At 41.9% G+C, this 15,967-nt stretch overlaps 1 protein-coding gene across 2 annotated transcripts in view; it reads right to left on the bottom strand.

Moving 5' to 3' along the window:
- LOC124721544 (cuticlin-4) overlaps positions 1 to 15,967 on the bottom strand; it is a 242,621-nt gene that overhangs the window by 23,190 nt on the left and 203,464 nt on the right. The gene's annotated exons all lie outside the window — the stretch shown is intronic.

Here is a 15,967-nt window from a genome sequence, read left to right as displayed (position 1 = left end):
CCTGCTGACACTTTCTGAAATCACCTAAGAAACAGTTAGTTTAGTACAGCAAAGTGATTGTATGTCTAGTTACATATGTGTGTCTTTCTGTTTCAGACCTTTCCAGATGAGTTACATCACCCTAAAATTCAGAGTTAAGGCAGTTGGTTCCTATTTGTGGGACAGCATTTCAATAAATCTCTGCCCATGGAGACAAAGATTTGACAGTTCATATGAAGTTGAGATTTATGATGCTGGTAATGCTTCCAAACTGTACATGTCCCTGGAGATGGACAAGATACAGTGTCTTAATTAATTATGTGCATTTTCTGTGGATCATAATTGTGAACTCTTGCAATGATATGGAATGAGTCATTTTTAAAATTATAACACATCTTTTCAGTGGGAAAAAATTTCTTGCCCAGTTCATCAGCTTTCAGATGCTCCGGTTATGGTGCCAGATTGATATCAACACCCAGCTAGGAGATAAAGTGAAAAATGACATATGCAAGAGAAGTTGTGTCCAGAGCGAGTCCAGACATAAGGTTTTACATGTTTCTCAAAATTACTCCAGGTGATGGGCAGGGCTATCCATTCTACAATGGCAGAAATGAAGAACAGTGTTCTTTCTCTTAGCATAAATAATGAGAATTCTGGCACAAGGCTGCCATTTATGTTAATTGCAGTAAGCCTAAAACTATGCAAAAGGATGGTTAGTGGTTTTGACACTCTTGATAGGTAAGCAGTCATCAAAATTGACCAATTACTCTATTTCACAGAATAGCCCTTTTAATTTGCTATCTTCATTTTCATGTGAGGCACTCAAGATTTCACAAATGTGTTGTATGTATTCAGTTGCCTGTAAGAGACCAAAGTCAACTTTTTGAAATACCTTGCTCATTGCAAAGTTAGTGAAAACATTTCTCTAAGTACAAGAAATAAGAACAAGAATTCACTCTTCTCTGATGCACAAAGAATCTAGCTGGCCTTAGCTGATGTATCCAGATACTGGCTCTCTTTCAGAACTTCCAGAGTGTAAATATTCTTAAATCTTACTAGTGAATCGTGTCTTTCAACGCATCTGGTTTCACACATGAGCAAAAGACCGCTGCTTCTCATATGCTCATCACGAAACTTGGCATCTTTTTCTATTAGAATATTTGTAGATTGTGACGAACCGTTAATGAAATTTAAGTCTGATGATACTGTGCCACTGTGCGGCTGGTCCCAGTGGAGGTTCGAGTCCTCCCTCGGGCATGGGTGTGTGTGTGTTTGTCCTTAGGATAATTTAGGTTAAGTAGTGTGTAAGCTTAGGGACTGATGACCTTAGCAGTTAAGTCCCATAAGATTTCACACACATTTGAACATTTTTGATACTGTGCCAATGCAATTTCGAACTGGCTGAAAAGAACAAGCATAAAACAAATCCAGATTAAGACCATGCGCACAATGCAGTGTACATGTTTAGCTTGAGGAAAATTTCACAAAGTACAGCTTGCGATTGTCGAAGATATCCACTTATAGCGGACGCCCCATCATAGCCCTGTCCACACAAATTTGACAAATCAAGTTCGCAACTTTCAAGCTTGTCCCTGATCACTGTCGATAACTCTCAACCTGTTAGGTCATGAACTGCAACAAAGAACATAGCTGTTGTCCTTAAATGATCTTTCAGCATACATTATGTGATCAAAAGTATCCAGACACCCCATAAAACACACGTTTGTCATATTAGCTGCATTGTGCTACCACCTAATGCCAGGTACTCCATATCAGCGACATTAGTAGTCATTAGACATCGTGAGAGAGCAGAATGGGGTGCTCCGTGGAACTCACTGACTTCGAACGTGGTCAGGTGATTGGGTGTGACTTGCGTCATATGTCTGTACGCGAGATTTCCATACTCCTAAACATCCCTAAGTCCACTGTTTCCGATATGATAGTGAAGTGGATACGTGAAGGGACACGTACAGCACAAAAGCGTAAGGCCGACATCGTCTGTTGACTGCCGGCAGTTGAAGAGGGTCGTAATGTGTAATGGGCAGATATCTATCCAGACCAGAGACTGTATGGAGGTCCCTCAACCGCCTAAAACCAACCTGAAGAAATGGGGAATCCTTCCAGTGAGTGCTGACACCTTTTGCGGCTGCGGGGCTGAAGTAGATCCAAGCCACGTACTTGTATGCCCCCTCCTGGACAGCCCGAGCACAATACAAGGTGTTTAGAAAGGAAATGACAAAGTTATCGTAGCTGCTATTTTTTGGAAATGCTGACTGGACACGGAAATGAATGAATCTATCCAGATCATCACGCAGGAATTCCAAACTGCATCAGGATCCACTGCAAGTACTATGACAGTTAGCTGGGAGATGAGAAAACTTGGATGTCATGGTCGAGCGGCTGTTCGTAAGCCACAAATCACGCCGGTAAATGCCAAACAACGCCTCGCTCGGTGTAAGGAGCGTAAACATTGGACGACTGAACAGTGGAAAAACGTTGTCCCTGTCCCTGCAAAAATAGGAAAAACTGTGACCTTTTTATGTCACTTATTTTTTCTTGATCGCTTGTTAAGCCCTTGTCAAAGTATTTCATGCTGTCGACTCCCATGTCTGTGGGATATTAAGCCTATAAGAAAATCGACGGTTTTTAAAACCTCCGCCTGACTAATATGAAACGGAGAATCTTAAAGTCTATACAATGGGAATCATACAGCCAACCAGTTGCACGCCAAAAGTTTATTCAAACCTTCATCTAGGTCCATATAAATGCTGTGGCATAGCCATAAGGCATAATCAAGAGAAAATGATCTAAAAATTCCAGTTGTCCTGGGAGCTTTTCGCAGGTATAACAGGGCAGTAAACAATCCAAGTTTTTTTTTTTTTCTAAATTCGTTGTTGATGACTAAATAAAGATGTTGAGGGAACGCTAACGTTGGACAGACTTTATTGACGCACCGCGAAAGGCTTCACGCCCGTTAATAAAAGCAACTGGTAACTATCTGAGACATTTCAATTAACATAATCTGCAACAGATACAGAACTTGTAACTGACGTTTTCAAATAAGAAAAAACTCGGTGATAAGCATAGCTCTGAAATCTAAACGATTTCCACACACAGATGTCAGGACGGTCGGGAGCCACTTCGGGTTACCTTTACTTAGAAATTGTACAAAGCGGCGTGGTTCATCAGTGTCCATTGTAAGTCCTGTAGCAGTAACTGCGTCTTTGGGTTGCCGGAATTTTAATGAATTATAGTCACTGTGAATGTCATGTATACATCAAATTATGTCACCTACCTCCGCCGTCCTGAAGTCGACACAACAGTAAGTTCGAGTTTCTTCGCCCTCTGCCTAACGACAAAAGTATGAAGAAGATGAAGTGCTGTTTCTTTAAACACAGGCTGGTAGTACATGGGAAAGAATCACTGACGTAAGCGTTGCGAACATCCGATGATGTCGGAAATGTCAAGGAGCTCAGTAAGTAGAAGTAGGCAGTCTAACGCCGCGCGCCCTTGAAGACGTTATCCCATGTAACCTGGTTGCTGACAACCTCTTAACCATTGGAGCGAACCTGTAACTGCGCTGATCGGTCATCACGCTCAGAATATTGTTTTCACAGAAGTGTCTCTTGGTCCGAGCTGACTGGGATTTCTTGCGGGCACCATTCTGTCGACGTTTTCTGAGACCTGTTTACCTTGTGAAATATTTTGCGACGCCAGCTTTGTGGAATAGTTTCTCGTTGTATCGCTTTTGCAAATTTTATATGATAACTATGTCCCAATGTGAGAGGTTTACTAAAATGTTCATGTAAACATGTTTGCAACTTTTACAAGTGTTCACTAACATATTGTTTCTCAGCCTATACGGCAGGGGTGTCCAATCTGCGACCCAAGGCATGTATCAGTGCGGCCCGTGAGCGTCTACAACGCGAAATTTATAAAATTCCGTTTGTGCAAAGTTTTGATGAAAGAACATTTTCAATTTGAAAGTCCCGCGACACCTACGCCATACGTCCGACCGTCCCTATTCCTCCCCCCTTTTTTTTCTTCCTCAGCGTGTTAGTGTTAAGTATATTATGTGCAGCCAAAATATTTCCCCCCCCCCCCTCCCCACACAATTGTGGTCAAGGTAAGCTAAAAGGTTTGCCACTCCAGGCTTAGAGCACACGCTACCCATACACTCGATTTTTGAACATTCCCCATTGCATGCAAATGTCATATTGTGGTAGAACGATAACAGTTCATCACATTTCCCAGTTCGCGAGTACACTGACGTGGATTAATGCGTTTAAACGATCTTAATCAAACTCCGATGGTCTTCCTGAACGTGAAGCGTCTCTAATGTGGAAACACTCTTCCTTAAAACGACAAAACCATTTTCTTGCCGTGCTCTGTCCAATAGCAACATCCCTACGCACAGCGCAAATATTTCTGCCTGTGTCCCCCGCCGTTAGCTTCTATTGAATCCAAAACATGGAATAATGTGTCGGAAATGTTCCGATATCTCCGTTTGACACTATTTCCTAATGTCAATAACTTCACTCACCTTCTCAAACAATAAGCTATAATCAAAACAATGGCAAACGATAAATAATCCCACATTATGCTATTCGTTATAAGTTTCTTATAACTATGATTTTGGTTTCAATTATGGCGCAGATTATACTCAAGTATATCTTATCTGCGCGTTCAAAAATTCAGTGAAAGTCAAGGTCACTTCGATGGTGGGTGCACCTTTTGATGCACCTTTGCCTAAGCGTCCGTCGGCAGACTTAATATAACTAACAGCCTTACGAGTGCTACCGAGAGTGAACGTCTATTTCCAGTTATATTGACTGACAATGTTTATCAATTTATACGATATGGGTAACAGGATAAAGAAATATGTATGTGCTGAGCGTTCCACAAATAAATAATGCTTACAGCACTCCAATCGCACTGCAAACCAAAGGCTGCGTTATGCGGGCAATTTTATAGTGCGGGATCTCGTTGGTAGATGTCAGTACAGTTGTATAGGATCTCTATCGCTATAGTGATACACCTGACATCTACCGATGAAATTGCACAACATCCCGTCAGCTGCGCAGAGCAGCCGTGTGATGGCAGCACTATCTGAAACGGAATTGATTGCGGTCACAGTAGCTCTATCGGCGCTTGCTAGCAATATCACAATGTTCACTTGAAGAACATATTCATCCATTATTATCTTGCGTCGTCATTGACGACCCTTGTCAATTTTTGGCGGATGTGGATTGATTTCAATCTGCGCCGATAATGTGAAATTCTAAAAAGTTTGCCGCGCGGCCTAAGGCGTCTTGTCACGGTCCGCGCGGCTCCCCCGTCGTGGGTTCGAGTCCTACCTCGGGCATGGATGTGTGTGTTGTCCATAGCGTAAGTTAATTTAAGTTAGATTACGTAGTGTGCAAGCTTAGGGACCATTGACCTAAGCAGTTTGGTCCCATAAGAGATTACCACAAATTTACAAATTTTTCCAAATAAGTTTCTAAGTAATGAAAATGTTGAAATATTTTTGTATTTATGTCTCAGACCATCCCCTAGCGGTATGAGTCGGGGGTAGGGTGGTGAAATAATAAAGAAACAAAATTATTTTTGCACAAGAAACACTAATGGCTGACAATTTCGATACTAACACACTCCCGGTGTAATTGCTGACATATAGCGGCAGAGATATTTGCTAGAGTCTGTCAACGCCTATAAATTGTATAATTTATCAGGGCCTAAGGTTACTGTATTTTAAGGGACTATAATACGCACCTTAATTTTTAAGTATTTTTTAAATAATATTTCTCCCATTTTTATTATAAGACTGCAAAGACAGACAAAAAATCTTAGTTTTTAAAACCGAACTGACCTTTAAAATCCCTGAAAATAATCATCTGAACTTTCTTCTTCCTCTTCGTTGTCATCGTTGTCCTCTTCATTTATACGATAGTATTCGCTGCCATCGACAGTGTTACTTATGCCGCACTTGTTGAAAGATTTAACAATAATGTCTTCTCTCATTTTAGAAAAAAGAAAAAAATTGTTCAAATAGCTCTAAGCACTAGGGGACTTAACATCTGAGGTAATCAGTCCCCTAGACTTAGAACTACTTAAACCTAACTAACCTTTGCTCGGTCAGAGCGGCCGGCCTCACTTTAGACCACGATTTTTTTACCCACTGACACACTTGTTTGATTGTAGGTCGTTTTAAAGTTCCCTCCGGCGTGGATTTATGTCAGGTTTCATTCATCATCCATTTTGTTCCATTTTCTCTCATATACGCTTTAAATGGTTTATTTATCGAGACATCAAGAGATTAGAGTTGTGAAGTAAGTCCTCCCGAAATAACAGCAACCTCAATATTACCGTGCCTCAATTACTCTTTCACAGAATTTTTCAAATGACCATTAAACTGATCTAGCGTAAGAAGGGAACTCTTCTTGAATGAAACACCTTTCCTTCTCTCCCGTACTCTCTTGTTAATTTCGTACCAGCTTCGTCCATCCAAAACTTGTCATGTATGTTAACAACTACACATGGCGGTATTTCAGAAGATTTTGCCATTGTTTCGCGCTTGAAAATGATGGTTGGATTAAGTTTAGTACCGTCAGCACAACATGGAAGGACAACAGTGTTGTGAATTTTTCATGTCCACTTGTTACAGTTATAGCACTGTTCACCCGGCCTGTTACTCGGCACATCAAATGCCAGAGGAGTTTCGTCCATATTCGTTGTTTGGCTTAGTTCCACACTGGTTTTCTCTGGTGCAAGCCCCATCCATGAAAAACAGACCACACCATAACACTACCGCCTCCGAATGTTACTGTTGGCACTACACATGCTGTCAGATGACGTTCAGCTGGAATTGGCCATACCCACACCCTGCCATCGGATCACCACATTGTGTACCATGATTCGTCATTCCACACAACGTTTTTCCACTGTTCAGTCGTCCAATATTTACGCTCCTTACACCAAGCGAGGCGTCGTTTGGCATTTACCGGCGTGATGTGTGGCTTATGAGCAGCCGCTCGGCCATGAAATCCAAGTTTTCTCACCTGCTGCCTAACTGCCATGGTACTTGCAGTGGATCCTGGTGCAGTTTGGAATTCCTGTGAGATGGTCTGGATAGATGTCTGCCTATTACACATTACGACCCTCTTCAACTGTCGGTGGTCCGTCAGTCAACAGACGAGGTCGGCCTGTACGCTTTTGTGCTGTACGTGTCCCTTCGCGTTTCTACTTCACTGTCACATCGGAAGCAGTGGACCTAGCGATGTTTAAGAGTGTGCAAATCTCGCCTACAGACGTATGACACAAGTGACACCCAATCATCTGACCACGTTCGAAGTCCGTGGGTTACGCGGAGCGCCCCATTCTGCTCTCTCACGATGTCTAATGGCTATTGAGGTCGCTGATATGGAGTACCTGGCAGTAGGTGGCAGCACAATGAACCTAATATGAAAAATGTATGTGTTTGACGGTGTCCGGATACTTTTGATCACATAGTGTAATTACTTTTTATAGATGAACACATCATGAGTTAACTATTCTGTACAACCCCATGTAAGTATCCTACGTGAGTCTTGGCTATATATATATATATATATATATATATATATATATATATATATATATATATGTGATGAATCAGATTGGATGTACGTTTTAAATTGTAATATATTGTACTGGACGCTGGCTGAATGGATGACGAGAACATGGGTGAGAACATGAAATCAGAGGTAGAGCTGCCATTACTCGGTTTGTTGCAGAACTGTCAACTAATAGGAATAAAGCACATCGCGTACCACGTATTACATGCAATAACTCTGTTCCTCATTATCACATTAAAAATACAAAACAGTACTTCCATTGTGATTTTTTTTATTCAGATAAGTCACTGCTTTCTAACGTTTCTAGAGGAGCGACATATTTTAAAAACCGTAAATTCTATCAAAAATTTTCTTCTTAAAAAGAGTCAGTGTGTATGAAACAGTATTTACTTGCAGAGGGAGGGCACAGGTTGGCACTGACTTTGTTGGGCGAGTTACCAAAAAATTACTGTGACACCTTTCAACAACATAAATTTAAAAGGTATGAACTATTTCAGTTTATGACACTAAGATCTGTTTTACCAATTTTTACAATAATAAAGTATAACAACTTCAAAACTTAATGTATTATTCAGCGTAATGTAAAATTAATTTTGCTACCGCCTGACTACAGCACGCAAACAATGTTATGGATGACGCTTAACATTTCTGCAGTCACACTGGCACGTAAACTCATGCAAACTATGCTAAGCAACACAACATTGTTTACTTGCTTAAACAATTATTCACATTTTCCTGAGATAAGCAACAACTGAAGAGCATTTGCGTTCAAGAATATATTCACAATCTTTATCTGAGTCGTACTTATCCACATCAGCATCAGATTTGTACAAATCGACCCTGGAAAGCATTATCCTGGCGCGAACACCGCACACGTTACTACTACTGTCAACCGTGTTTCTGGGGCACTTATCACTGTTTACACGTATACTTTCTGACAAAGCTGCCATTAGTGAGAACATGAAATCAGAGGTAGAGCTTCCGTTTCTCGGTTTGTTGCAGAACTGTCAGCTAATATGAATAAAGCACATCGCGTACTACGTATTAGAATGCAATAACTCTGTTTCTCATTGCCTGCCTGTGACCATTGTTTGCAGTCAATGTATTAAATTTTGGTTGGCCGGTGTGGCCGAGCGGTTTTAGGCGCTTCATCTGGAACCGCGCGACCGCAACGGTCGCAGGTTCGAATCCTGCCTCGGGCATGGATGTGTGTAATGTCCTTAGGTTAGTTAGGTTTAAGTAGTTCTAAGTTCTAGGGGACTGATGACCTCAGATGTTAAGTCCCATAGTGCTCCGAGCCATTTGAACTATCTTATTCAATTTTGTGGTAATTGAACGGGTGTGAAAATTAATGGATTTAATTTTGGGCATTTAGTCCCAACCGGTAAACCCCCAATCGCTTAGAGAATGCAACGCTCATGTATAAAACTGCTTCAAATATCTTATTACAGAATTTTACAAATTGAATATTTGCGTTTAAGCATCTGAGTGAGATAAAGTTTAGGAAGGATATAAAATTATGCTCAATGTTTATTGGAAATCGCTGAGAAACGTTGGATGAATATGAACAGAGTAATCTGTGCTCCATTTTAAGCAAGAACTTGTTTTTCACGCGTCTCAATGTTTATGATGTCTTATCCCCTGAACTGTATGCCGTAGAACGATATCATTTTGCAGGTACATTAAGTGATCTATGCACATTATTATTATTATTGTTATTGTTATTACTATTATTATTTGCTGCTACCATTTGTAAATGACCTGCAACTAGTTACTAAGACAAATCGTATTTTCACAATATGAAATTGTGTATGTACAGAATGTAACACTTATTTAATATTTCTTATTTGTGAGGGGGTTAATAATATTGCAGCTTTAAGTACTTATAGAGTTAGAAGTAATTAAGAAATGAAAATTTTATAATTAGCGACTAGTGAATAGAAGACTGAAATTTAGGGAGGTGGCAAGAGATTATGGCATACTATCACTTTATGACATCTCATAAACTCGGAAAAAATTTCTAAAATAAGAATTTTGCATTTAGGAAGAAGAAACAAAAGATAATATTAAAGTACTTAGTTTTGTATGAGAGATCCCACCACCTAGATATCTCGGGTGTGGGGACTCGGCAAATCATCGAGCCTGCACATTCGAGGTAGCATACATAATATACTCATATGATAATTTATGTGTACTGGCGTGTTGTATTCCTCTTATATTACATCATTTTCATTACAGGTATTATTTTCCCTAAGCTTAATCAACAATTGTATCACTGAAATTACATTTATTACTCAAAACATTTCTATATACATTGAAATGACAGTTGATTCATTTCTATGTTTCTTAATTTAGTCCTATCTTACATCTAGGTCTGTATATTAAGCTCACTGTTTGCATCTGTTTCAGCATCCAACTCCGTTTCTGTGTTCGTGCCTGTCTCTGTGTCATTTCAAGTAGCCTGTTCTCGTGTTTGTGTGTTTGCTCTTATTTGTGTGTCGTGTGGCTATCGTAGTCTTTGCCTCATGTTGTCATACTCAGTTCGGGGTCGTATGTGTGTGTGAGTCTGTCACTTTACACTGTGATATGTTCAGGAGTTCCTAGTTCTCCGCAAGTGCACATGGATGTTCGGCTGAGATGAAACCGATGGAGGTGTTCTGGATACGGACCATGGCCCGTGAGCAAATGGACCATGCCACATACGGGACCTATACGTTTTAGCCTCTACATCTACATGCATCTACATGATTACTCTGCAATTCACATTTAAGTGCTTGGCAGAGGGTTCATCGAACCGCAATCATACTATCTCTCTACCATTCCACTCCCGAACAGCGCGCGGGAAAAACGAACACCTAAACCTTTCTGTTCGAGCTCTGATTTCTCTTATTTTATTTTGGTGATCATTCCTGCCTATGTAGGTTGGGCTCAACAAAATATTTTCGCATTCGGAAGAGAAAGTTGGTGACTGACATTTCGTAACTAGATCTCGCCGCGACGAAAAACGTCTTTGCTTTAATGAATTCCATCCCAACTCGCGTATCATATATGCCACACTCTCTCCCCTATTACGTGATAATACAAAACGAGCCGCCCTTTTTTGCACCCTTTCGATGTCCTCCGTCAATCCCACCTGGTAAGGATCCCACACCGCGCAGCAATATTCTAACAGAGGACGAACGAGTGTAGTGTAAGCTGCCTCTTTAGTGGACTTGCATCTTCTAAGTGTCCTGCCAATGAAACGCAACCTTTGGCTCGCCTTCCCCACAATATTATCTATGTGGTCTTTCCAACTGAAATTGTTCGTAATTTTAACACCTAGGTACTTGGTTGAATTGACAGCCTTGAGAATTGTACTATTTATCGAGTAATCGAATTCCAACGGATTTCTTTTGGAACTCATGTGGATCACCTCACACTTTTCGTTATTTAGCGTCAACTGCCACCTGCCACACCATACAGCAATCTTTTCTAAATCGCTTTGCAACTGATACTGGTCTTCGGATGACCTTACTAGACGGTAAATTACAGCATCATCTGTGAACAATCTAAGAGAACTGCTCAGATTGTCACCCAGGTCATTTATATAGATCAGGAACAGCAGAGGTTCAGGGATGCTTCCCTGGGGAACACCTGATATCACTTCAGTTTTACTCGATGATTTGCCGTCTATTAGTACGAACTGCGACCTTCCTGACAGGAAATCACGAATCCAGTCGCACAACTGAGACGATACCCCATAGGCCCGCGGCTTGATTAGAAGTCGCTTGTGAGGAACGGTGTCAAAAGCTTTCCGGAAATCTAGAAATACGGAATCAACTTGAGATCCCTTGTCGATAGCGGCCATTACTTTGTGCGAATAAAGAGCTAGCTGTGTTGCACAAGAACGATGTTTTCTGAAACCATGCTGATTGCGTATCAATAGATCGTTCCCTTCGAGGTGATTCATAATGTTTGAATACAGTATATGCTCCAAAACCCTACTGCAAACCGACGTTAATGATATAGGTATGTAGTTCGATGGATTACTCCTACTACCCTTCTTAAGCACTGGTGCGACCTGCGCAGTTTTTCAATCTGTAGGTACAGATCTATCGGTGAGCGAGCGGTTGTATATGATTCGTTTCTTAATGTTGGGGACAAAGGGGTAGACGCGACGCCCCTTTTCTGTCGAATCCCATTCTCTCTGCCAAGTGTCATTTTTCCAGCGGTTTAGTCGGCGCGTTTCAGTGATGTCCTCTCCTATAATTTCAAATACATTGTCGCGTCTGCCTTTCTTCAGCTAGAGCGCTGCTGCTTTTTGACGGATGAAGATGTCAATGGGGCACACTCCCATCACCACGCACACTGCCTCCGCCGATGTTGTGCCGAAGGCCCTCGACAACCTGAGCAGAACATTTCTTTGGCCACGTCTCACAATGATTTTACGTGTTGCAAGCCTCAGTCGATGCGCCCAGGCGCTCGCTGCAAAGCATGCCACACTATGTGATCAAAAGTATCCGGACACCCCTCAAAACATACGTTTTTCATATTAGGTGCGTTGTGCTGCCACCTACTGCCAGGTATTCCATATCAGCGACCTCAGTACTCATTAGACATCATGAGAGAGAGCAGAATGGGGCGCTCCGCAGAACTCACGGACTTCGAACGTGGTCAGGTGACTGGGTGTCACTTGTGTTATACGTCTGCACGCGGGTTTTCGACACTCAAATGTTCAAATGTGTGTGAAATCTTATGGGACTTAACTGCTAAGGTCATCAGTCCCAAAGCTTACACACTACTTAACCTAAATTATCCTAAGGACAAACACACACACCCAGGCCCGAGGGAGGACTCTAACCTCCGCCGGGACCAGCCGCACAGTCCATGACTGCAGCGACTTTGACCGCTCGACTAATCCCGCGCGGCATTTCCACACTCCTAAACATCCCTAGGTCCACTGCTTCCGATGTGATAGTGAAGTGGAAACGTGAAGGAACACGTACAGCACAAAAGAGTACAGGCCGACCTTGTCTGTTGACTGACAGAGACCGCCGACTGTTGAAGACGGTCGTAATGTGTAATAGGCAGACATCTATCCAGACCATCTCACAGGAATTCCAAAGTGCACCAGGATCCACTGCAAGTACCCTGCAGTTAGGCGGGAGGTGAGAAAACTTGGATTTCATGGTCGAGCGGCTGCTCATAAGCCACACATCACGCCGGTAAATGCCAAACGACGCCTCGCTTGGTGCAAGGAGTGTAACATTGGACGATTGAACAGTGGAAAAACCTTGTGTGGAGTGACGAATCACGGTACACATTGTGACAATCCGATGGTAGGGTGTGGGTATGGCGAATTCCCGCTGAACGTCATCTGTCAGCGTGTGTAGTGTCATGGTGTGGTCGTGTTTTTCATGAAGGGGGCTTGCACCCGTTGTTGTTTTGCGTGGCACTATAACAGCACAGGCCTACGTTGATGTTTCAAGCACCTTCTTGTTTCTACACAACATTAACATTCCTGTAATTGACTGGCCTGCACAGAGTCCTGACCTGAATCCTATAGAACACCTTTGATATGTTTTGGAACGACCTTCCAGCACCTGATTGAACCTGTACCTGTGAGAGTGGAAGCTGTCATCAAGGCTAAGGGTGGGCCATCTCCATACTGAATTCCAGCATTACCGATGGAGGGCGCCACGAACTTGTAAGTCATTTTCAGCCAGGTGTCCGGATACTTTTGGTCACATAGTGTATATATTCAAATAGTGCGATATAATATGCACGTGTTGTCTATGTGGGTAGTCTATATTTTGTAGTATTTAGTCTTGCTAATTTATACATTATTTTCATTATTTTGTCGGTTGTATGTCTGATATGTTCAGTAAGCTTCAGTTTGTCGTCAGTGTGTAAACCTAGATATATTGTCACATTTTTGCGTTGCAAGATTGTTTTATTTAGCTTGATGCTGGGGTTTCTCTTAAGTTCGCCTTTCAGTAGTAAATACATCGATTTATTAGTTGCAGTTGTAAGTTTGTTACTACACCATTCATTGATGTCTACGAGGAGCTGCGTAGTCTTTTGTTCTAAGTTTCCTTTTGAGTTACCCGATGCCACTGCAAATCATCAGCGTACGCTACCACCCCATTTACTCTATCATCTTTGTGTAGGTTGTTTATTAGCGGCTCAATAGCAACATTGCAAAATATGTGTCCGCATATGGAAACCCCTGTGGGCAGCCTTTTGAGATTTTCTTGTCTACCCTTCGGTGGCCTGCTCGCCATTCTACAACTCCGTCTCTGCAGTAGTCGAGGAAGCTGTTATATAAAGCTGTTGGAATTTGCATTTGTCTTAACTTTTTGAATATCGCAGGCCACCAAAGGTTGTGAAAAGCACCAATTATATTAATTAATAATTGGCACCACATATTTTTCCTGTGTGCTCTGAGTTATGTGTTTTATTTAGCTGTTTACTGCATCGTCGGTAGAGTGGTGTTACCGGAATTCATACTGATGTGGACTGAGGCCCAGAAGCTGTCTGTATGACTGTAGTCTGTCACACAGTAGCCTCTCCTGGACCTTGCCTTCAGTAGGCAAATATGTCTATATGATTTTGGGTCTGTTGAGTCCTTGTCCTCTGGCGTTTTGATAATAACTGCATTGACCGTCTTCCAACTAGCGGGTATTCTCCCTTGCTGTGAAGAGTCATTAAGTAAGTCCGTCAGGTAGGGGACGACCTGTGGTGCAGCAATTTTAATGGTTTCTGAATGGACTCCTATGCTTGTACTGGATGCCAATTCTGTTGCGTAAAGAGTTAGTAGTAAAGAAGGAATAAATTAAAACGTCATGCCTGATGAAGTTTTACTGCGCGCCTTTGTAAGCAAAAGCTCTTTTTCCACGGATATAAATGTTTATAACGTCATATCTCCTAAACTGTGTGCCTTACAATGATATAATTTGCTCGTGCATTACATTCAGTGGTACATACACGTACTGTCTGCAAAGTGTGCTGCGAACAGAGTTAGCAGTAAAGAAGTAATAAATTGTAACGTCATAGCTGATGCTGTATTTTGAAGCTGTTTTATACACGAGGGGGGACAGCGATAAAATGTTTCGTAACGGTTTGAAAATGTGTGTGAAGTCTATTGGAAGTCACTAACAAGGGAAACTTCCCATCTCACCCCCTCAGATTTAATGGTAAAATGGCCCAGTGGATCGTCAAAAACTGAACGCAGGTCAAGCATAAAAACAGGAAGAAAGTGTGCTGAATTGCGAAAAAAAGAAGCAAAATAGAAACTGTGAAAGGTCCAAGCTCATCATGTGCAACACCGAGTGCATTACAAAAATTCCGGCGTGCGTGGTTGTGTGGTGACCCTGTTGGACTCTAAAGCGGGAGGTCCGTGTTCAAAGCAACATCCGTCCATGTGGTGGTAGTATTGTGGTGATTACAGAAGCGATTTTAGTAAAATGGCTTTGGTATACTCTTCGAAGGTGCGTGTTTTTGGCCTGTGATACGTCTTTCGGCAAGTACACAAAACAGCTTGACGGCCTCTGTTGTGGAAAGGCTTGTGACACTTTGCTGCTTGAATACTCCTGCGTTCACTATTTCCACGTAGTATCTGTCTGGCCCGACATGCAATATTGTGACTGCTGTGTTACATTTCGCAAAGCACAACAGCTACACTCGCCTGCGCTTTGCTGTAATCGTCTTCCCAACTACACACATTCATGACCAAATATGGCTGGTATGCTGCATTATCCTAGCCTTGAAACTAGCTTGCAGTTGTACAGGGGTGACCAACCTACGCCCTGCGGGCCGCATGCGACCCAAGGCAAGTATCAATGCGGCCCAAGACGTGAGCGTCTATCACACAAATGTTAAAAAGATAAAAAAAAGATGCGTAAAATACCGTTTACGTAAAGTTATGATTTTTTTTTGCGTGTTAGCGTTAAGCATATTACGTGCGCCTGCTATACGGAATGCTTTTCGTAAGAGAGAATTGTCCGACCAGCAGCATGAAAGTAATTTTCTCAATCTTTGCTTAACGAAATACATCCTTTCCACGTGCGAGGAGGAATGATTTTCTTTGTCGTCATCTATTAGTAGATGGGCAGATATTGCCAGCAAAGAGCATGTTAGGGTCTTGGGGAGGTGCCAGAGCTCACAGAATATTCCTGCAAGATTTTCCTGCTGCCCTAATTGTGACAGTTTTTCTTGGCGCCAGTGGAAACTCTTCTGAACTTTAGGATGTAAATAATAGTAAAAAGACGCAATGGCAATACGAAGCAGCTGAGTGCAATTAGATGAAGGACACACCAATAGCAATGCCAATTTCTGTGGCAAAAGCCAATTTGTAGCCACGGCGTTTAGTTGCCGGAAGGACGAATGTTCAACAA

The sequence above is a fragment of the Schistocerca piceifrons genome, chromosome X (genome assembly GCF_021461385.2).
Source record: "Schistocerca piceifrons isolate TAMUIC-IGC-003096 chromosome X, iqSchPice1.1, whole genome shotgun sequence".
Classification (NCBI taxonomy): Eukaryota; Metazoa; Arthropoda; class Insecta; order Orthoptera; family Acrididae; genus Schistocerca; species Schistocerca piceifrons.
The sequence above is the reverse complement of the archived record's forward strand: the minus strand, read 5'-3'. Positions and strand labels throughout refer to the sequence as shown.